Source organism: Lepus europaeus, chromosome 7 (assembly GCF_033115175.1).
Source record: "Lepus europaeus isolate LE1 chromosome 7, mLepTim1.pri, whole genome shotgun sequence".
Classification (NCBI taxonomy): Eukaryota; Metazoa; Chordata; class Mammalia; order Lagomorpha; family Leporidae; genus Lepus; species Lepus europaeus.
Window position 1 is genome coordinate 41,233,777 of NC_084833.1, and position 24,537 is coordinate 41,258,313.

At 37.2% G+C, this 24,537-nt stretch overlaps 1 pseudogene; it reads left to right on the plus strand.

The window, feature by feature from the left end:
- Positions 1-1,291: 1,291 nt before the first annotated feature.
- The window catches only part of LOC133763720 (large ribosomal subunit protein eL29-like), a 161,915-nt pseudogene continuing 138,669 nt past the window's right edge, over positions 1,292-24,537 (plus strand).

Here is a 24,537-nt window from a genome sequence, read left to right on the forward strand (position 1 = left end):
TTTATCTCTGGCATGTGACATAACAGGACAGCAAGGCCACCGGCAACATCAGGGAGCCATAAGAGTCCCTGAAAAGCTGTCTCATCTGTGACTTCCTCTGAGTTTTGAATGATTGCAGAAAAGATTTCTGGAAGTGAACATTAACCCAACCCTTTCTCTTTGGAGATATTGTCAGTTCAGCTAGTTCTTAAGCTTTGCTGGATGACTCATACAACCTCTTTTTGTGAGGTCCCTTAAACCTTGAATTATTGTTAAGATGTTTTCTGAAATGTTGCTGGCAAACCAGTAGTGCTGCTCCAAGTATAATCACTACAGCTGTTGAAGTTTGAGAACCACTGAAAGAAAAGCTCACAAAAAGTCTCCCTTTTTAACTATCTTTTATAAATTATTTGAAAAACGGTACATGACTTATACACAGCTAACATTTACTGAACAATGTTTAAAAGGTGTCAGTTGTCATATAGAGACACTTGTAGGCAGGCATTAAATAATCTGAGACATTACTACTATTATAGATAGTAATGTAAATGAGACTTGGATTAAATAGCTAGTGCAAGCTAACTCAGTTTTAAAACTCTCAGACTTCTGTGTAAAAATAATTCTGAGGATTAATATATTTTTTAAAGATTTATTTCATTTATTTGAAAGAATTTCAGAGAGCGGCAGAGGCAGAGAGAGAGAGAGAAGTCTTCTACCCTCTGGGTCACTCCCCAGACTGTCATGACAGGGCTATGCTGATCCAAAGTCAGGAGCCAGGAGCTTCCTCTGGGTCTCCCAGATGGGTGCAGGGGCCCAAAGACTTGGGCCATCTTTCACTGCTTTCCTAGACCATAGCAGAGAGCTGGATTGGAAGTGGAGCAGCTGGGACTTGAACCGGTGCCCATATGAGATGCCGGCACTGCAGGCGGTAGCTTTACCTGCTATCACAGCATTGGCCCTGGTAATGTATATTAAATAATAAAAATTTTTCCTGATATTTATATTATTATATTATTTCATTACAATAAACAAGTTATCAACTCCATGACCAATGCTTTGGTCATGAAATTTGGCAAAAGAAAATAAAAAAATTCTAAAATAAAACTTATAGAAAAACTTATAAAAATAAAACTTTGGTTCTAAAGTTCTGACATCTTAAAAAAAATCTACAAAAATATAAAGAATTTTTTTTTCTTCATACTATTTGGTGAACTCTCTACTTAGTGTAGGCCTAATTTTATGAGTATAAGATTTCCTGGCTCTTCTCTTTCTGGTCCCAGGTGCTTTGGCAGCCGCGGGTTACTGTGCAGACATGGCCAAGTCCAAGAACCCCACCACGCACAACCAGTCTCGAAAATGGCACAGAAATGGCATCAAGAAACCGTGATCACAAAGATACGAGTCTCTGAAAGGGGTGGACCCCAAGTTCCTGAGGAACATGCGTTTTGCCAAGAAGCATAACAAGAAGGGCCTGAAGAAGATGCAGGCCAACAACACCAAGGCTATGGCTGCACGTGCGGAAGCTATCAAGGCCCTGGTCAAGCCTAAGGAAGTAAAGACACGATCCCGAAGGGTGTCAGCCGGAAGCTTGATCGACTTGCCTACATTGCCCACCCCAAGCTTGGAAGGCGTGCCCGTACCCGCATTGCTAGGGGTCTCAGGCTGTCCCGGCCACAGACCAAGGCAAAGGCCAAGACTGAGCCCCAAATCAAGGGCAAGGTCAAGGCTCAAATCAAGGCCCAAGCTCAAGCTCAAATCAAGAGCAAGGGCAAGGGTAAGGCCCAGGCTGAAACCAAGCCCAAGGCCCAGGCCCAAGCCAAACCCAAGGCTCAGGTCCAAACCAAGCCCAAGGCCCAGGCCACACCTGCAGCCCCAGTTCTGGCTCAGGCTCCTCCCAAAGGTGCCCAGCCCCCTGCAAAGGCTCCCTAGTAACAGCTTATGCCTGCCAATGCAAGGGCAGAAGGACTGGTGTGACCCCTGGGCTGCTGTCTGCGTGGGGCAAGTGTCCCCCTGTGCTGTTTGTACAGATAAACCTGAGACAGGGAAAAAAAAAAAAAAGATTTCCTGAAAACTTACCTTTGTGAAAAATAATAATGGCAAAGGGAGAGAGAGATGGGAGGGAGGTGAGGGGGGAGAATCATCATGTTCCCAAATCTGTATGTATGAAATACATGAAGTTTGTATTTCTTAAATAAAATAATAATAATAATAAACCACTTTGCACCAGAATGTATCCTAGGTCTCCCTGGTCACTAGTTGGTCACCAGGTTCAAGTTAAAGGCTAATGAGAAGATATATAATAGAAATATATGTAGAGAGAGAAGATTGAGAGAAACATTAGAGTTGAACGTAAGTCTCACATTCCACCAACACATCACTTCCTTAAAATAAAGGATCACATAGGGCTCCAGAGAAAGAAATAATAGGAAACTATCAAAACACCTATCCTTGAAAGACATATGATATATTCACATAACAGAACACTACATTGTAATGAATGTAACTTGCAACACATGAAAACACAGAAAATAGTTTTGATGCACTGCACAAACATGTGCTATGACTAGTCTACGTTCTTGTAGAATCAATGTAGTGTGGGAGCAAATACTCAATAGTTTTCCAAGATATGAATTATAATCTTTCTGCAGAATGGAAATGTTTGGTTTGCAGGTTCTATTAATAGAAGCTAAGCAAAGAATTCAGACATACGTATTTCATAGGTAGGATGCCTTCCTCAAGATACAAACCCTCCCTTACTCAGGGTGTTCTGTGTAGATCAGTAACTGAGGTGCCTGACTCTCAAGCATGGGAGACTAACTGATGTATGTATACTGAGTTATCCACATATCTTTATCTGTTACTTCTATATTTGTAATAATTTATCTAACAATAAAACCAAAGCCTGAGTTTTCTATGGTTTGCTTGTTATTTTGTAATAATTTATCTAAGAAAATAAAACCTAAATCTGTGTTAAGGCAGTCTTAGAGACTATCTATGTGTACATATATATATATATAGTATATATATATGTGTGTATGTATATATATATATACATACACACATATATAGTTATGATGAGCATAATTTCTAATTTACTTCAGGTGGAAAATCATAGCCCTCTCTGATTTGCCATCCTGAGCATTCAGTCCAAACATAATATGTAGTGAGAATAGGGATCCTATTTTAATTGCAAATCATCCCATTAGCATAGGCAGTATAGTTAAACAGAGTAGGATGATTTAAGAACCTGTAAAATGAATTGTTCCTTCAAGTTAGAATGAAGGACAAGTCTGTAAGCCTTTTCTTTAATAAGCACATAATGAAACCAAAGTAATTCCATGTCCTAAATTCTTTGGACACCTTCTTCTATAATACATGAACAGTTTTTCAGGTCTACAATATATCTAACACATAATTAAATCTAGGTTTATATTAGCTAAGCCAGCATATAAATTTGCAAGTATCTGTCAGGGACAGAACATTATATATAGAACATCTTGTTATGATACCTGTAGATAGATATTAGATAGATAGGTAACAGATAGATAGATATGCCTGATAAAAAATTAAACTCAGTATTCCTTGATCCAGCACACTTAAATTCTATTTGCAAGATTTTAGATACTATACATGAGCAAAACAGTTTTTGAGTAGATCCTGTCTTTTCTGTTAATCATTTCCCTTTTAACCCTCAGCCTATGTTGAGTTCAAAGTCTAGCAGTTATGTCAACAACAAATGTAGAAATTGAGAAAAACTTCTGTGTTGAATTTCTCTTCATACATGCTTATTGTATTTATGTTTCTATTCACTTTATTACTACAAAATATAATTCTTCTGGAGACAAGGTTTTCAAAAGACTTGTGGAAAGTGAAAACTATATGCATGATGTTCATCTGAAAATGTACTTTTTCTAAGATTTATATTATTTATCCATTGAATGGCAATGTGACAAAGAAAGGGAAAAGAGAGATAGATAATAGGTAGGTAGGTAGATAGATAAATTTAGTTAATGGTTCTATTTAATGGTTCATTCTCCTAAATGATTGCAACATTTGGAACTGGTCCAAGCTGAAGCCAGGAGCCTGGAACTCCATCTAGGTCTTTCATTTGGTTGCCAGGTTGCAAGTATTTGGAGCTTTATCCTCTGCTTTCCCTGGCACATTAACAAGGAGAAAAGAAGAGCAGACAGGACTTGGACAAGTGATAGCTCAACCTGCTGCATCACAGTATTGACCCTGTTTATCAGTTGTATGTAGTACATTCATACAAGCGTCATTTACTAGAGTCACATGTTCTTTCCTTCTGGGTTCTTTATATTTTGCAACTTGTTTTCTCTCCTGCCTTTTTTTTTTTAATTTTAATTAATTAGTTTTGAAAGGCAGTGTCACAGAGAGGCACAGGCAGAGGGAGAGGTCTTCCATTCACTGGCTCACTCCCCATATCCCCCAATGGTTGCAATGGCCAGAGGTACAAGAATCCAAAGCCAGAAACCAGGAACTTCTTCTAGGTCTCTCACGTGGGTGCAGGGACCCAAACACTTGGGCCATCTTCTACTGCTTTCCCAGGCCATAAGCAGAGACTGGATCGGATGTGGAGCAGCCGGGACTTGAACCAGCTCCCATGTGGGATGCCAGAGCTGCAGGTGGCAGCTTTATCTGCTATGCCACAGTGTCAACCCTTTAAGTAGACATTTTTCAAAAGAAATATTTCCTCTGGGCCTGTGCTGTGGTGTAGTGAGTAAAGCCACTGCCAGCAGTGCCAGCTTCCCATATGGTTGCCGATTTAAGTCCCGACTGCTCCACTTCCCATCCAGCTCTCTGCTATGGCCTGGGAAAGCAGTGGAAGATGGCCCAAGTCCTTGGGCCCCTGCACCCGTGTGGGAGACCTGAAAGAAGCTCCTAGCTCCTGGCTATTCTATTTCTCCAGCTAATGGACTTAAGGAGATATTGTTATGGGTATGAGATGTATTGGAAAATGTTGTGTACTATGAAGCCATGCAGCAATAGATTTTTAATCTCTTCTAGAAATAAAGGCTCAAATTTTGATAAATGCTTTTTAGAGCATCATATAAGAATAAAGAGAGGGTGAGAGACTACCCATCAAACTTAGGTTTTTTATTTTTAACCATAGATTATAAGCCTTTAGAGATGGATGAGTTCTATTAGCCTAAGCTTCTCTTTTTAAAGATATGCAAACTCTTTTTGAAATAAAGGCTTAAGTTTGTATCTCTCTTTTCTAATTCTAGTGTTATTTTCAGACATCATTAATAAAATCATAGATTAATGTTTAAAATGTGAAAGTAAGTGGGAGTATAAACTGTTAGAAGAACATAAAATGAAGCATATGATTTCTTACATAGGAACATTTTTGTGCTTTCTCATAGTATTTTAGTCATTTCTTGAATAACAATCTCCAATATTTAAAAATTAAGCATCTTTTTAATCTTGTGAGAATATTCTGATAATAATACTGATAAAGAAAAAGTAATACTGACAAAGAAAAAGTTAACTTGAATTATTTTTGTCCTATGATAAAAATTACCTTAGCTACAGCATTTATCATTAAAATATCTTTTTAATTATTTAAATGTATACAGATGCCTAGATACTAGTTTAATCATGTTTTGATTTTAACTTTTATTAGAAATGCAGAGACAGAGATAGGGAGAAAGCAAGACAAAGAGATTTTGCATACATTTACTCCCCAATTTCCCACAACACCCAGTGCTGGGTCTGCCTGAGGCCAGGAACCTAGAACTCAATTCAAGTCTTGGTCTAGGTGGCATGGACCCAAGTACTTGGGTCATCACTTGATGCTTCCCACAGTGTGTATTAACAGAAATCTAGATTGGAAGCAGAAGAACTGGGACTCAAATTAGATATTCCAATATAGAATGTGAGTATCCCAAGTGGCATCTTAACCGTTTCAACAAAAGCCTATCTCCATCATTTCAGTTTATGTATGTGATTTTTTTACACTGAATTATAAAATATTTTAATTGCAAAAATAATTTGTAAGTGCACAATTTCATGCATGTTACCTGTGTAACTTTAAATGTGAAGTAAGTTGCACATAGTTGGTATGTATTATAATAAAATAATCACTTGTGATTCACCATCTAACCTAAGAAAAATATTCTCCTGCATACTCATTGATTATTTCTCATTTTCCTGATTCTCCCATTCAAGAAGTAACTACTCCCCATGTAGGATCTCTGTCCTTAATGTGTTGTGTCATGCAAATTAATGGTAAAACTACTACTCAAACAGTACTCTATACTTTGTGTGTCTGTGTTGGTGCAGTCTGTTGAAATCTATACTTAGTATATACTAAGTTGATCTTCTGTATATAAAGATAATTGAAAATGAATCTTAATGAAGAATGGGATGGGAGAGGGAGTGAGAAATGGGATGGTTTTGGGTGGGAGGGATGTTATGGAGGGAAAGTCACTATAATCCAAAAGTTGTACTTTGGAAATTTATATTTATTAAATAAAAGATTAAAAAAAGAAGTAACTATCATACCCGATTTGCTTTTTCACATTTTTACCATTCCTTTGCTTTTATAAAATAGACTTATTATGCATATAATGTCCAGAAATACAAAATATCATTGATTTTTCTAGCTTATAAGTCTTGAAAGCAATAGTTCTCTAAATCTTGCATATTTTCTGAACATTATCTAGCAACGTGTTTTTAATATTCCTCTGCATGGATATGTTATATGATACTAAAATGTAACTTGGTACCAGCAAAATTCACAGTATATTTCCCACCTTAAAAAAGGCATTTTTAACAGATTTATTTATTTATTTGAAAGTCGAAGTTACACAGATAAAGAAGGTGAGGCAGAGAGAGAGAGAGAAGTCCTCTATCTTCTGATTCACTCCCCAATGATCAAAGCTGCACTGATCTGAAACCAGGAGTCAGGATCTTCTTCAAGGTCTCACACATGGGTGCAGGGGCCCAAGGACTTTGACCATCTTCTACTGTTTTCCTAGGCCATAGCAGGGAGCTGGATTGGAAGTGGAGCAGCTGGGACTTGAAGCAGCGCCCATATGGGATGCTGGCACTGCAGGCAGGGGTTACCTGCTATGCCACAGCGCTGGCCTCCCAAAAAAGAGCACTTTTAAATAGCATTTTTTTTTTCTGTTTAAGCCAAACAAAAGTGTACTAAAATGCAAGTATTTGCTTTTCATTATCATCTATTTCTGTACATATTATATAGTTTGAAATTCCTAGCTTTACATGTTAATTTAGAATACATGATGCCACTTCTTCTTTTCTTAGGTCCAACTATAATAATATGGTTTATCTTTCAGGTATTCAGAAGAATAATCTGGTCATGTTATCTCAGATTAACTAACAATACCAGGGAATTTGGAATTATTTTAGGAAGAAGAAAGAGAGAGAGGAAGAAAGAGATAGAGAGAGAGAGAGTTCCCATATGTTGAGTCACCCCACAAATGACTGCAACATTCAAAGCTGAGATCAAGGAATTCAGTGTAAATCTCCTATGTAGGTCTGGAAGTCAGTCACTGGAGCCCTCACCACTGTCCCCCAAGGACAGCATTAGCAGAAAGTTAGAGTCAGGTCTTCATCTTTTTTTTTTTTTTTTTGCCAGAGTGTCTTGGCTTTCCATGCCTAAAATACTCCCATGGGCTCTTCAGCCAGATCCAAATGCCTTAAGAGCTGATTCTGAGGCCAGAGTGCTATTTAGGAAATCTGCCATTCTATGAGTCTGCTGTGTATCCCGTTTCCCATGTTGGTTCATTTTTTTCCCTTTTTGATTCTATCAGTTAGTATTAGCAGACACTTGTCTTGTTTGTGTGATCCCTTTGACTCTTGGCCCTATCAGAGCCATCAACTGTGAACTGAAATTGATCACTTGGACTAGTGAGATGGCATTGGTACATGCCACCTTGATGGGATTGTATTGGAATCCCCTGGCAAGTTTCTAACTCCACCATTTGGGACAAGTCCGATTGAGCATGTCTCAAATTGTACATTTCCTCCCTCTCTTTTTCCCACTCTTATATTTAACAAGGATCACTTTTCAGTTAAAATTTAAACACCTAAGAATAATTGTGTGTTAATTACAGAGTTCAACCACTAGTACTAGAACAACAACAACAACAACAAATACTAACAAGGATAAAGTATTACATTGTACATCTAGAGTCAGGACAAGAGCTGATCAGGTCATTGTTTCTTATAGTGTCCATTTCACTTCAACAGGTTTCCCCTTTGGTGCTCAGTTAGTTGTTGCTGATCAGGGAAAACAAATGATATTTGTCTCTTTGGTTCCGGCTTAATTCACTCAGCATGTTTTCCAGATTCCTCCATCTTGTTGCAAATGACCAGGTTTCATTGTTTCTTACTGCTGTATAGTATTCTATGGAGTACATGTCCCATACTTCTTTATCCAATCTACTGTTGATGGGCATTTGGGTTGGTTCCAGGTCTTAGCTATTGTGAATTGAGCTGCAATAAACATTAAGGTGCAGACGGCTTTTTTGTTTGCCAATTTAATTTCCTTTGGGTAAATTCCAAGGAGTGGGATGGCTGGGTTACATGGTAGGGTTATATTCAGGTTTCTAAGGAATCTCCAGACTGACTTCCATAGTGGCTTTACCAGTTTGCATTCCCACCAACAGTGGGTTAGTGTCCCTTTTTCCCCACATCCTTGGCAGCATCGATTGTTGGTAGATTTCTGAATGTGAGCCATTCTCACCAGGGTGAGGCGAAACCTCATTGTGGTTTTGATTTGCATTTCTCTGATTGCTAATGATCTTGAACATTTTTTCATGTGTCTGTTGGCCATTTGGATTTCCTTTTTGGAAAAATGTCTGTTGAGGTCCTTGGCCCATCTCTTAAGTGGGTTGTTTGTTTTGTTGTTGTGGAGTTTCTTGATTTCTTTGTAGATTCTGGTTATCAACCCTTTATCTGTAGCATAGTTTGCAAATATTTTTTTCCATTCTGTCGGTTACCTATTTGCTTTCCTGACAGTTTCTTTTTTTTTTCTTTTTTTTTTAACTTTTATTTAATGAATATAAATTTCCAGTGTACAGCTTATGGATTACAATGGCTTCCCCCTCCCATAACTTCCCTCCCACCTGCAACCCTTCCCTATCCCGCTCCCTCTCACCTTCCATTCACATCAAGATACATTTTCAATTCTCTTTATATACAGAAGATCAATTTAGTATAAAGATTTCAATAGTTTGCACCCATATAGAAACACAAAGTGAAACATACTGTTTGAGTACTAGTTGTAGCATTAAATCAAAATGTACAGCACATTAAGGACAGAGATACCACAAGAGGAGCAAGTGCACAGTGACTCCTGTTGTTGACCCAACAAATTGACACTCTAGTTCATGGCGCCAGTAACCACCCTAGGCTTTCATCATGAGTTGCCAAGGCTATGGAAGCCTTCCAAATTTGCCGACTCTGATCATATTTAGATAAGGTCATAGAAGACAGGGTGAGGATAGTAACCAATGATCCTAAGAGTGGCATTAACCAGGTCTGAACAATTATACAGCTTTAAGTGGGGAAGAGGACCATCAGTACACACAGGTTGGGAGTAGAGCCATTGGTGGTAGAGTAGAGGTTATGATTACAAAGGAATGAGGCCCAAGTGCACTAGACAGGGTCTAGAACAAAGGACAGAGTCATTATTAGAGGAGCTAAGAAAGGTGCTGTCTAAGCTACAATTAAGTTTTCTGATTGAGAGGCAAATAGAACCTGATAGAAGGGGCTTGATAATAATCTGTTGGGTTTTAGGCCTTGTAAGTTAAGAGGCCCAGACCTATCTATCTCTTCACATGGGGTATATCCTAAGGGAGGTGTGAACCTCCTAGGGGAAGGCACTCAGTTGGGTTTCATTACTTGGCTGGCATGGGAGGAGAGCTGGCCAGGTAAAGGCAGGTGGCATCTCTAACAAGAAATTTACAGTTCTGCCTGCAATGTTGCTGACCCTACTTGGCTTTCCCCTCAGCTGCAGTGGTCACTTTGAAAGTTGGGTTGAGTGAAGGGCTTTTCAGCTTAGAGTCAGTAAGATCTGTGGCTCTGACCTGGGCATCCTTCGACTCCAGGGCAGGTCCATTTCCAGTGATCCAACTCTTGGCAGAGCTGCCAGGGCTCTTCACAAGCTGACTTCTGCTGAAGCCCAGGCTTACCACCTTGAAAGCCACTGCAGTGGACTGGCCTGTTGGGTCTCCTTGAGGGCAGATCACTCTACAGATCAGCCATTTATAGGCCTGCCACCCATTGCTTCTGATGCCTAGCTTTCTTTTCCTCCAGGTTTGTGTTAAAGCAGACCAGAGGATGCAAGTCAAGGGAGTGCCCAAGTCCCATCACAAATACTGTGAAGTAAGCAAGTGCCTCTTGTTGGTTGATGAGTTTATAATTTTAAACATGGCGACTTAAAGTCTTTTGTCATCATTAGTTATATATGATGCGCTGCTAATAAAACTAAAGCGTTGTTGGTTCTGTGTTTAGCTGTCCTCCTGTAGGTTCCTATGGACTTTTTCCAGCCACTTCTATTGTATTCAGTACTTTGGGATGGCTCTGTAAACAGATGAAGCCAATAATGTATTAACAGTACCAACTGAGGGAAAGTATGGTTAACTGAGGTTACTAAAAACAAAAAGCAATTCAAATCAATTGGCAATCTACAAAAAGAGTTAACGATTTTAAAAGCTATTATTAAAATTGCTATATTGGTCTATTATGCTGTTATATATGTGTACATATTGTATGTCCACATGGGAAAATTTTATCAAGAGTTTTATTTTAATTGGCTTATAGATAAGATTGTCCATAAATTTAAGCTGCTAAAATCAAAGATATATTTTAATTCATGTGACCTGAATCTGTGTATCATATGTTTTAAACTTGTTGGTAGAAAGAAACTAAAAACATTTTATATGGTTGTGCTTAAGTTTACTGGTTAAACAAACTACACCATGTGAGATATTTAAAAGGTGTTTCCAAATACATGATTCTTAAAATTTATAGAAGGCATTGGACCTTCTGGTAAATGTTTCTTAAGTTGTTATCTAATGGTTGAAACTGTTTGCTAAGTATTCATGTAATATTGCTATTGTCAGCAAGCGATCTAGGACTTGCTCCCTCATTTCTCTATTCTAAGCCCAACTTGTTCTTTCATTTCTCTATTCTCCTCAAGGTAGGAAACTAATTCTATTATGAAGGAATCTGTAGGATGCATAATTTAATCTTTAGACCTTATAAAAGAGATGGCTAACATTTTTCTGTAATAGCATAGCCAAAATAAGTACTTAAGTAATAATCTCATAGCTAGATTTACTTCGCCATTAGCGAAGTAGAAAAAACCTCCCTTTCAGACCAAAGGGAAAGAAAGTTTTTAAGTGAGAATATAATTTTCCTCATGGGCATTGTCTACCTTAGAAAAACTACTACAGAACATGCCTGTGACTATAGACTTGTAGTTTCCTGACAGTTTCTTTTGAAGTACAGAAACTTCTCAAAAAAAAAAAAAAAAAAAAAGAAACCTAACTGAAAGATCTCTGCGAGTGAGATCCCAGTGGAAAGAATGGGGCCATTAAAGATGGAGGTACCTTTCTCTGAAGGGAGGAGAGAACTTCCATTTTGACTATGACCCTATCGGAATAAGATCAAAGTCAGCGAACTCTAAAGGCTTCCATAGCCCTGACAACTCATGACTAGAGCCTAGGGAGATTACTGATGCCATGAACAGGAGTGTCAAATTGTTAAGTCAGCAACAGGAGTCACTGTGTACTTACACCCCATGTGGGATCTGTCCTTAATGTGTTGTCTAATGTGCAGTGATGCTATAACTAGTACTGAAACAGTATTTTTACACTTTGTGTTTCTGTGTGGGTACAAACTGATGAGATCTTTACTAATTATATACTGAATCGATCTTCTGTATATAAAGATAATTGGAAATGAAAAAAAAAAACCAAACTGGTGTTAAATTGGAAATTGCATAGAAAATTAATCAATTTTTAAAAAATATCATGTAGGATCTCTGTCTTTCATGTGCTGTACACTGTTATTTAATGCTATAACTAGTAGACCAACAGTATTTTTTTCACTTTGTGTTGCTATGTGGGGGCAACCTGTTGAAATCTTTACCTAATATATACTAAACTGATCATCTGTATGTAAAGAGAATTGAAAATGAATCTTGATGTGATTCGAAGGGGAGAGGGAACGGGAAAGGGGAGGGTTGTGGGTGAGAGTGAAGTTATGGGGGGGGGGAAGCCATTGTAACCCATAAGCTGTACTTTGGAAATTTATATTCATTAAATAAAAGTTAAAAAAAAAAGAAAGTTAGAGTCAGAAGCATAGCCAGTTGTTGGACCAAGCATCTGATACAGGTCTCAGGCATTTCAAGTGGCTTCTCAACTGCTAGGCCAAAGTCTGACTTGGAAATTTGAAATTAACCCTAAGAGCATGAACATCTGTTGGAGGCAGATGGGTGGGGAGGAGACAGGCTTCAGGCAGAGGATTTTAAGTGGGCTTTTTAAATTCAAAAATGCTTAAATTAGTTTCCTATAGCATGGGCCAATAAGTTTATTGTTTTCTTTTAGAACAATTTCATCATATGCCTACTATGAATTCATATAAGGTGAAGAAAAGAAGGGAAGTGATTTCTAACTAAATGGATCAACAGGCTGCTTCATGAAAAAAAAGATAACTCAAAAACTGTTGTACATTAATAATCATTTAAAATCCTGTCTATTTCCTGGATGCTACACCAGCTGTGTTTCCTACTTATGCTCCACCTACCTCTGATTCTGATTGATTTTTGGGTGTCAGGCACTGTTACTAGACCAGAGCATCCATGACAATGAAGTCAGAACCACTGATTGCTGTTGTCAGAAAGTAACATATACTGCTTTGTTTGGGCTTCATGTGACTACAAGGTCTTACTCTTGCTTTATCTCTACAGTTAGAGCTGCAATATTGAAACAGAAACATAGTTAAAAAAAAAAACCTGCTAATATGAATACTTACATGAGATTTTTGATACAGTTATAGTTTATAGCAAAATGTGCACGTATTTGGGGTAGTGAAGCAGCACATTCTTCGATGGAAGTCCTTTGTTGGTAAAGTTTAGCTACTAATATGTTCTAAATAGTTCAGCTTAGAACTCAAAAATTGAATGATAAAAATATATTAAAAAAGGGAAACATTACAGTTAACCAGACTGAATGACTCTTCTTTGTTTTTCCTAATGATGTTAAACCTATTCATACATCATGTTTGATTATAATATCATTATTATTAGGTGCACTGTATAGGACTTTCAGATGCTGTTTGAAGCTTTTGCAGTGTGCTTTACTCTGCAGTTTCCATGGCAGTTTCCACACTTTTCTTATTTCCCTGTTAATGCACACTCAAGTAATTTCAAACATGTGCTATCTCTACTGACAATTTTGTACATAAAAAATGTGGCAAGGCAACAAATGGAATGGTTGCAGGTAAAAAGGAGATACCCTGTGTTGAACATTTGATACTAAGAGGCCAGTAAATGGTTGGAGGCAATAATGATCTAGGCTTGAAGACCAAGGTTAATTCTGTAACATAAATCATGTTCAACAGATCCAATCCAATGCAAGGCTTAGCAGGACAAATTCATCACATCTCTAGCCAGTCTGGTCACCAAAGGTTGTGAGAATCTGGTAAAGAAGATAGGTTGATTCCATCATGAGACCAGCAGTTTTTATAAGACTGCAGACATACAGAAAAAATATTTCAAAAATAAATCAAGGCCGGCACCGTGGCTTAACAGGCTAATCCTCCGCCTTGAGGTGCCGGCACACTGGGTTCTAGTCCCGGTTGGGGCGCTGGATTCTATCCCAGTTGCCCCTCTTCCAGGCCAGCTCTCTGCTATGGCCTGGGAAGGCAGTAGAGGATGGCCCAAGTCCATGGGCCCTGCACCTGCATGGGAGACCAGGAGAAGCACCTGGCTCCTGGTTTCAGATCAGCGCGATGCGCTGGCCGCAGCGGCCATTGGAGGGTGAACCAACGGCAAAAAGGAAGACCTTTCTCTCTCTCTCTCTCACTATCCACTCTGCCTGTCAAAAAAAAAAAAAAAAATGATCCAACATGGGAAGCGGGATACACGGCAGACTCATAGAATGGCAGATGGCCTAAATAGCACTCTGGCCTCAGAATCAGCCCTTAAGGCATTCGGATCTGGCTGAAGACAGCCCTTAAGGCATTCGGATCTGGCTGAAGAGCCCATGAGAGTATTGTACGCATGGAAAGCCAAGATACCATGGAAAAGAAAAAAAAGAAGAAGACCTAAATGAAAGATCTCTGTTAGTGAGATCCCAGTGGAAAGAACGGGGCCATCAAAGAAGGAGGTACCTTTCTCTGAAGAGAGGAGAGAACTTCCACTTTGACTATGACCCTATCGGAATAAGATCAAAGTCAGCGAACTCTAAAGGCTTCCATAGCCCTGACAACTCATGACTAGAGCCTAGGGAGATTACTGATGCCATGAACAGGAGTGTCAAATTGTTAAGTCAGCAACAGGAGTCACTGTGTACTTACACCCCATGTGGGATCTGTCCTTAATGTGTTGTCTAATGTGCAGTGATGCTATAACTAGTACTGAAACAGTATTTTTACACTTTGTGTTTCTGTGTGGGTACAAACTGATGAGATCTTTACTAATTATATACTGAATCGATCTTCTGTATATAAAGATAATTGGAAATGAAAAAAAAACTGGTATTAAATTGGAAATTGCATAGAAAATTAATTAATTTTTTAAAAAAAATATCATGTAGGATCTCTGTCTTTCATGTGCTGTACACTGTTATTTAATGCTATAACTAGTAGACCAACAGTATTTTTTTCACTTTGTGTTGCTATGTGGGGGCAACCTGTTGAAATCTTTACCTAATATATACTAAACTGATCATCTGTATGTAAAGAGAATTGAAAATGAATCTTGATGTGAATGGAAGGGGAGAGGGAGCAGGAAAGGGGAGGGTTGCGGGTGGGAGGGAAGTTATGGAGGGGGGAAGCCATTGTAACCCATAAGCTGTACTTTGGAAATTTGTATTCATTAAATAAAAGTTTAATAAATGGAAAAAAAATAAAAAAATAAAAAAATAAAAATTCTCAAGAAGAATTCCAAATTAATTTCTACTCTGAATTACTTCTTCAAGCAATAGATATCTTTTTAAAGATATATTGTTTAGGGGCTGGTGCCGCGGCTCAATAGGCTTGCAGCGCCGGCACACCAGGTTCTAGTCCCAGTTGGGGCACAGAATTCTGGCCCAGTTGCCCCTCTTCCATTCCAGCTCTCTGCTGTGGCCTGGGAGTGCAGTGGAGGATGGCCCAAGTCCTTGGGCCTTGCACCCGCATGGGAGACCAGAAGAAGTACCTGGCTCCCAGCTGCAGCGGCCATTGGAGGGTGAAACAATGGTAAAGGAAGACCTTTCTCTCTGTCTCTCTCTCTCTCACTGTCCACTCTGCCTGTCAAAAAAAAAAAAAAAAAGATATATCATTTAGGGGGCCAGTGCTATGGTGCAGTGCATTAAAGCCCTGGCCTGAAATGCCGGCATCCCATCAGGGCGCTGGTTCTAGTCCTGGCTGCTCCTCTTCCCAACCAGTTCTCTTCTGTGGCCTGGGAAAGCTGTGGAAGATGGTCCAAGTGCTTGGGCCCCTGCACCTGCATGGGGGACCAGGAAGAAACTCCTGGATCCTGGCTTTGGATCGGTTCAGCTCCGACCATTGCAGCAATCTGGGGAGTGAATCAGCAGATGGAAGACCTCTCTCTGTCTCTACCTCTCTCTGTAACTGTCTTTCAAATAAATAAAATAAATCTTTAAAAATAGAGTTTAGATATTGCTAATAATACTACCATCATCAACCACTATTATATACATCCTACTACTTGCCATTATTAAGTTCCCGATAGGTGCTGGCTACCACAATAGTTTTTGCCTCACTTATAGATCGGTTCCCAAAATAGATGTTATCATTCCAAATGTATAGGGAAAGAAACACAATGAGCATATTTACTTCCTATAGCTGATTTCATATCACTCAGGTTTTATCTCAAAGAGTGCCTCCCCTGGTTTAGTGATACACATTCCTTCTACAGATGCATTTACACTGAGTCATATACTACTTGCCCCATTTTCTAGATATCCCTTGCCCCTCCACACACATCAATGTCTATTACATTTTCATTTATATTCATAATATTATCATTTTCTGAAATTAAATTATTTGTTGTCTAGTTTTCTCATAAGAATATAAATTCCTTGAAAGCAGAATCCATTTGTTTTGTTTGCTATTGAATACCAAAAGAAAAGATCTATGTTTGCCACTTGTTGGCATTTAGGAAATGTTTGGTGAGTGAATAAACAGATGAACATCTCAAATGATAATTTAGTAAATGACAGAAACAAGACAAGAGCAAACAAAATTTTCAGCATCCATCCAAATTAATATTTAATTTTACATCAGGATCATTATTTTGTGGTCATCATGATGTCAAATTCACCACTATTGAAGAGGTTTGTCAAATTAGAATAAACTCAGCCCTCCAGCGGTAATAGAATTTTTACCAGATTTCAGATCTAAGGTAGAGCTTCATCACGTCACCACATAGGTGGATTTGATTTATGGCAAGAAATGTATGCTGCCTTCTTTGAGAGCCACTCGTTTGTACCTCAAATTCTAGATAGTGCCAAAGTAAGAAAGAAGATAGCAGTCTTGCCATTGGCATTCTCAACTGCAATAATTTTTAAAACTCCAGGGTTGGAGCTGGGATGTATAACCTAAAGTAAAATTGTTACAAGCACTTTGCTGTGGTGATTCTCTATTGATTGCAAACTTAATATTAATCAAATCAATCATTTAGTTATGACAATGGCTAACATAATTAAGGGTTTTATTGAAAGAAACAGTTTCTATATGTTTAGAATATATAGAATATACTACAGTTTGCATAAAACATCTAGGCAACTGAATCATTGAGTCATTCATTTTTTCTTTACTTCTTTCTAAACAGTATCCACCACTTCTCAAATTTATTTAGTTGTATTACTGAGGGGGAACAAAGACATAGACAGAGAGAGAGAGAGAAAGAGAGAGAGAGAGAGACTTAGAGAGAGATCTTCCATTGGCTGCTTCACTCCCCAAATGCCTGCAATAGCCCATGCTGGGCTAAGGCCAAACGCAGAGGTGAGAACTCAATTCAGCTCTCCTACATGCGTGGCATGAACCAAGTATCTGAACCATCGCCTGCTGCCTTCAAGAGTACACATTAGCAGGAAGTTGAAATCAAAAACAGAGCCAGGACCCAAACATAGGTCTTCCAATATTAAGATGTAAGTATCCCAGGTAACATCTTAAAAACTGTGCCACAAGCTCTCCTCTTATTTCTTTTCACAAATATTTATTGAGATAGTATTATGTATTCTTTTATAATACTGGGAATTTAGGACACAAGTCAGATCAAATGCAATTTAATAATATACATGTAAAAATCCTTGCTTTTTATTTTATAAAGTTTTTTAATTTTAATTTTAGGTTACTGGTGCCATAAACTAGAGTGTCAATTTGTTGGGTCAACAACAGGAGCCACTGTGCGCTTGCTCCTGATGTGGGATCTCTGTCCTTAATGTACTGTACATTTTGATTTAATGCTATAACTAGTACTCAAACAGTATGTTTCACTTTGTGTTTCTATGTGGGTGCAAACTGTTGAAATCTTTACTTAATGTATACTAAATTGATCTTCTGTATATAAAGAGAATTGAAAATGAATCTTAATGTGAAAAATTAGTTTTTAACAGATTCAATGGGCTTTGTAGGTGCAAATCTAAGGACATAATGATGTTCCCTTCCTTTCACCCTCCTTCCCTCCCTCCCTCCTTCCCTCCTCCTATCTTCTTTCCAACCTCCTCCATTCTCCCTCTCTTTTTCTTTTTAGTTTTGGAGATAACATATTTTAAATTTCATTACAGTAAAAATTATAAATATTTCATTGAATAAGAAATCTAACAAGAGAAATAGCAAAAAGGCCCCAATTCAGTGGGAATATAAAAAAAAACAGCCATAAACAATCATTGAATGGGAAAAAGAACATTTCACCCATATATAGGAAATTGTAAAGCCATCACAGATCATTAAAACAATAGTAGTATAATCTTGCTAACTAATGACTTGACAAAGATATGAAACAAAATTTTACAAAACTATGATTGCAGTAATACTGATACACACAGACATTTCTTTTTTTTTCTATTTTTTTTTCTGTTTATTTGTTAAATTTTAGCTTCCCACATGGAGACTAAGTAGTATTTATTTTTCTGGGTCCAACTGATTTCACTCAACATGATATCTTCCATTGCATCCATTTTGCTGCAAATGATAAAATTTCATTTTTTTAAGATTTTATTTATTTATTTGAGAGGTAGAGTTACAACAGTGAGAGGGAGAGACAGAGAGAAAGGTCTTCCATCCTTTGGTTCACTCCCCAATGGCTGCAACAGCCGGATCTGCGCTGATCCGAAGCCAGGAGCCAGGTGCTTCTTCCCGGTCTCCCATGCGGGTTCAGGGGCCCAAGGAGTTGGGCCATCTTCTACTGCTTTCCCAGCCAATAGCAGAGAGCTGGGTTGGAAGAGGAGGAGCCAGGACTAGAACCAGCACCCATATGGGATGCCGGCATTGCAAGCGGAGGATTAACCTACTCCACCAGGATGCCAGCCACCTAAAATTTCATTTTTTATAGGCTAATAATATCCAATTGTGTGTGTATATATATATATATATATATATATATATATATATATATATATCACATTTTGTTTACCCATTCATTTGATGATGGAAACCTTGGTTGACTCCAGATTTTGGCTACCGTGAGCAGTGCTGCCATAAACATGATTATGCAGGTTTCTCTTGGATGTGCTGTATTCAAGTGTTTTGGGTATATATCTACTAGTAGGAATGCTGGATCATATGGCAAGTCTATTTCTAATCTTGAAGAAATATCCACACTGATTTCCACAGTGGCTGCACTAATTTACATTCTTACCAACAGTGTATAAGCATTCCCCTTTATCCACATTCTTGCCAGCGTTTGCTACTCTTAATATTTTGGATTTTGGCCAATCTGACAGGGGTGAGGTTGATATCTCTTTGGGGTTTTGATTTGCATTTCCCTGACGGCTAGTGACACTGAGCATATTTTCATGAATTTGCTGGCCATTTGCACTTATTCTTTTGAGAACTATCTATCGAAGTTCTTTGCCCATTTTTCAACTGAATTGTTTGGTTTTTAGTTGTTGAGTTTTTTTAGTTGCTGATATATTTGGGATATTAATCATTTATCAGGCAGTTTGCAAATATTTTTCCCATTCTATTGGCTGTGTCTTTAACCTTTTGATTATTTCCTTTGCTGTGCAAATGCTTTCAAGTTTGATATAGTCCTATTTGTTTAGTTTTGTTTTTGTTGCCTCTGTTTTGGGGGTCTTGTCCAAGAAGTCTTTCCCTATACCAATATCTCAGAGTAAATTATATATTCTCCCAGGAATTTTGTAGTCTCAGTTCTTAAATTTAGGTCTTTGATCCATCTTGAGTTAATTTTTGTATATCATGAGGGATATGAATCTAATTTCATTCTTCTACATATATACATCCAGTTTTTCCAGCATTATTTGCTGAAGAGATTATCCTTACTCCACTGTATGGACTGAGTACTTTTGTCAAAACTCAGTAAGTTGATGGCATTTACTCTTCCAATCCACAAACATGAAAGATTTTTTTCTTTGTGTGTGTGTGTGTGTTGTTCTATTCCTTCTTTTAGAATTTTGCAATTTTCAATATAGGGATCTTTCATCTCCTTGGTTAAATGTATTCCAAGGTATTCAGACTGGTTGAATTGATTTAAAAGCAGACTCATCTATTTGCTGCCTACAAAAAACACACATTACCAACAATGATACATGCAGACTGAAAATGATACAATGGAAAAAGGTATCCCATGCTAACAGAAAGCAAAAACGAGCTGAGGTAGCCATCCTAATATCAGACAAAACAGACCTTAACACAAAAACTGTTACAAGAGACAGAGAAGGGCACTCACTATATAATGATCAATGTATCAATTCAACAGGAAGCTGTGACTATAATAAATGCATATGTACTCCAAGTCAAGGCACCTGGCTATTTAAAAAAAATGTTAATGGACCTAAAGGCAGACATAGATTTCAATACAATAGTAATGGGGATTTCAACACCTCACTTTCACAGATAGATAAACTAGACTGGGTGAGAGTGCAATCACAGTGAGCAGCACAGACGAGCAGGCACTAGAAGTGGCCAAATGACCATGTGTGCAAGAGGTGCACAGGAGAGCATGATGGACCCACCACACTGCCCAGCCTCTTATCCACTTCCAAAAGGGGAATGGTTATATAGTTTGATTAACAGGTGGGTAGATACAGGTGAGATCATGCATCGGCCAAGAGTGGGTATGGTCTCAAATTCATGAATCTAATCAATCTAATCCTATTTCCCTGATCCAGTCCCATATCACTATTATTGACTTTTCTTATGGCAGTGGAAAATGAAAAATCCCTCCTTTCTTTCTTTCTTTCTTTCTTTTTTTCTTTTTTTTTTTTTTTTGAGAATACAGAAAGAAATGTTTCCCCAACCACATGGCTTCCACCATGGAAGCACAGAAAATACAATCATTCCTTGATCTAATGATATTCACTACTACAATCTATTTAAGCATAAAGAAATAATTAGAAATTATAATTTGATTTCAACTGAGCTGATACTTATTTGTGCACATAAGATATTTTTCTTCTTAAATAATCTTACAATCATGTATTTTCTTATTAAAATAAACTGACGCTATAGTGTAGTGTGTTAAACCTCCGTCTATGGTGCTGGCATCGCATATGGGCTCTGATTCATGTCCTGGCTGCTCCTCTTCCAACCCAGCTCCCTACTGATGGCCTTGGTAAGCAGTGGAAGTTGGCCCCAATTCTTAGACTCCTGTACCTGTGTGGGAGACCTGGAAGAAGCTCCTGACCCCTGGTTTCAGATTGCCCCAGCTCCAGCAGTTGTGGCCATCTGGGGAGTGAACCACTGGATGAGATGGATGAAAAAACTTTCTTTCCATCTGTAACTCTGCCTCTCAAAAAAATACATAAATGTTAAAAAAAGAAAAAGATAAAACTAAAATAAAAGGCATATTTAATGCATATAACTTAGTGCCTGTCAGATTAATAGCTCCTCTTCATAATTCATTGTTAAAGGTTTAAAAAGCAGCTCTGCTTTCTTAATTGTCAAAACATATAATGCAAAAAAGTGTTCTTTAAGTAAAATTTTAAAGAACCATGAATTTCTTTATTGATATTATTGATATCTTATTCAAAAGCAGACCAAAACTAAACCCTACTTTATTGGCTTATACAGTTTAAATAAATTTGTATGACATATACTTATATACATTACATCAAATATATTTCCTACATAATTATATAACATAGTTATTATATAGAAATAAGTGAAGCATGAGTTCACTTTTTAACAAAATAATGTGATTATTTGAGAATAAATAAAATAAATTGTAATTTAAATATTTAATTTTTTCATTACTCATGTTTCTGTTTGACCTCCATGATTCTTGTTATCTTCTATAATTTGGGCCCTGTTCCTCTTCTCTTTTTCTTTGTGAATTCTTGTGTGAAATAATCTGTCAGTGGTTGCAACACAATGGAACTTGTTTTCCCCTTCCTTCGCTCAATACTAATTCTTGGTGTATTAGATGTATAATATGGAAGTTTTGATTGAAAGTAGAAGGTAAAAGGAAGAAGAAAGCTGCTTTAATGCATTATTTTTCTTTTTTGATATTTGCTCTTATACTATATAGAAATGTTAGGACAGCTGTCTTTTAATCATTGCTCTATAAAGGAAAAAGAGCATTAATCTTTCTGGTTTTAAACTTATAAATTTTTCTGTAAAATTTTTTTAAAACATTAACCTGAGACATTTCACTTATGGGGAATTAGGTCTTGGAAGAGTACAACTAATGCACTCTGGTAATCTAGAGAAGGAGAGATATCTTTACATTGGTTGCTTGGAAAAGAAACAGGGGGTCAAGAAAATTTTATGTAAAAAGCATCCTTAGTTGTTTTCCATTAAAATATGATTAGATTAAAATTATACAGTAGAAATATGTTCCTACATGGGAGGAAGGTCATTCCAATGGAGCCAGCAGTCTAAAAACAGGTGAATTAAAGAAAAAAAAAATCAGGTTATGCACAAGAAAATATTCAATTAGGTACTCTAAGAAACTGAATCATAACTTCCCCAAAATTCTTAATATGTTGAAGCCTTCACCATCAATACCTCAGAAGGTGACTGCGTTTGGAATCAGTCTTTTTAGTGCCAACTAAGCTAAAATGAAGTTATCAGTGTGAGATGTAAATCAATACAAGGAAATCTGGACACACACATGTGCAGAGAGAAAATGATGTAACAACATGGAGAAGTGAAGACCATCTCTATGGACAGAGGTGTGGAACAAACACTTGCCTTAGTACTGATCCTGCTCAACATTTTGGTCTCATACTTTTAGCTTCCAGAAATGTGAGAAATAAATGTGTGCTGTTTAAATGACCTAGCCTATGAAAGTCTGTTGTGATAGTTGTAGAGAACTAATGCAAACATATTAAGGAATTGATTTTAGGTGATAATAGGAGATCTATTTTTAATTCAATTTTTTATATTTTAATGACTCTCAATGAAAAGTTATTACTTCAAAACCAATATAAATTAAAATAGAGTAATGGGTAAAAAATATCATGGGAGAATTACCTATACAAGACTATTAGAAACATTATGTAAACAATAATAAATGTGTCACATAAATGTGAAACAATGCTCTTGAGGGTGATAATGGCAATAAGATTTGCAAAACTGTGTAGAAAGTTAATTATATTGATGGCAACTGAGTGAATAGTTAGAATTCTGAGCACTAATGGTTTTAGTTTTGACGTGTTAAAATAATACTATAGTTCTACACAGGTAAGTATTTGTGCTTTGTTAAAGTGCAAATATGAATCACATGCACTGGGAAACCGGTGGCTACTGGGAAGAAGAAACATAAATCAATTGACAGCACCTATGTAGTAGGATAGTAACAGACTTATTTAAGCTTTCTCATTAAGAGTTTGAAGCTCATCTAAATTTTTATGCATGCTTGATTAAGTAGATGACATTTATACATTTGCAAATTCAGGGATTAAATGTCTTTGAGTCCTTTATTTCTTCTGATATTCCACTGCTTAGTACATGGATGACTTTATTTTTATTTGTTTTAACTTCATGAAGAGTGTGTCTAACTAATACTATGATTCTACCATTTTGAATTTGGAATAGAAGGATTTTTAAGAAATATTCATAAAGATCTTAAAATTTTTAAGGTAAGAAGTTCAGAATTTATTCTTTTGTTCAATAAAATAGTAAAAGTCTAATCAATAAAGGAAACACTCGTTTTTCAGTTTATACACAAAATGAGGCAATATGTGAAAGACAACAGTGAAGGAAACTAAGTCAGATGGTTTTCGGGCCACAAAATAATAAAAGCTAGAAGGAGAAATTGGAAACATTATTCTGTGATTATAACTCTGATAACACATGATGATGTCCGAGTATGTGGAACTCTTTTGCGAGTGGATGAAAACAGGGTAATTGATGATCTGTAATGTCTGTGGTTTGAAAGAAGGGGCAAGGAAAGAAGCTAAGAAGTTTAAAAGGAGAGTAGACCTGCCTTGTGATTCAGAAGAATTTGTTGTCTAGAACTGGTTCTAAACTTAAGACTGATAGAGAAATAAAACATGGTTTATTTCACTTTCCCATGAACTCAAAATATCTTGTATCTCTAAGGAGCCAAGTGTTAACAAGTTCCACACTAAAGAAAGAGACACCAATGGTAGAATATATTCTCTGTATTTTTTCCCCTCAAATTTAGCAGGTGGTGCAGAGGAAGAAATACTGCGAATAGTCCTTGACATTTTCAGTTCTCCCAATCCCTATATGTGATGACTATTCTGGCATTTTTTATTAAGAATATCAGTAATAGAATTTATTTGAAGGGATAAAATATTAGTTGTTATTGACTTCAAATTATCTCTTAAAATGAAAAAGTTGTATGTAATAATTATTAAACATGAATATCACAGAGAGATAAGATGATACAAAAGATTTTAGGATTAAAACTTAAAATGCAATGATGATGGTCAAAATAATGGTACTGTGAATTGCTCCACGTTTGCATCACATTTAAATATACAATAGATTTTCAGATGTATTTCCTCATGTAATTTTCATGCAAACAGTCCTCCCTGCCCTTTGAAAACACAAGCTCAGGGAGGTTATGTAACATGTGCAAGGTCAAGGTCATACACTGCTAAATGGTCACAGTGTTTTAAAGACCTGCCTGTTCGTTCAGAATTTCCCAATCTCCTTTCAATGGCAATATATCCTGAT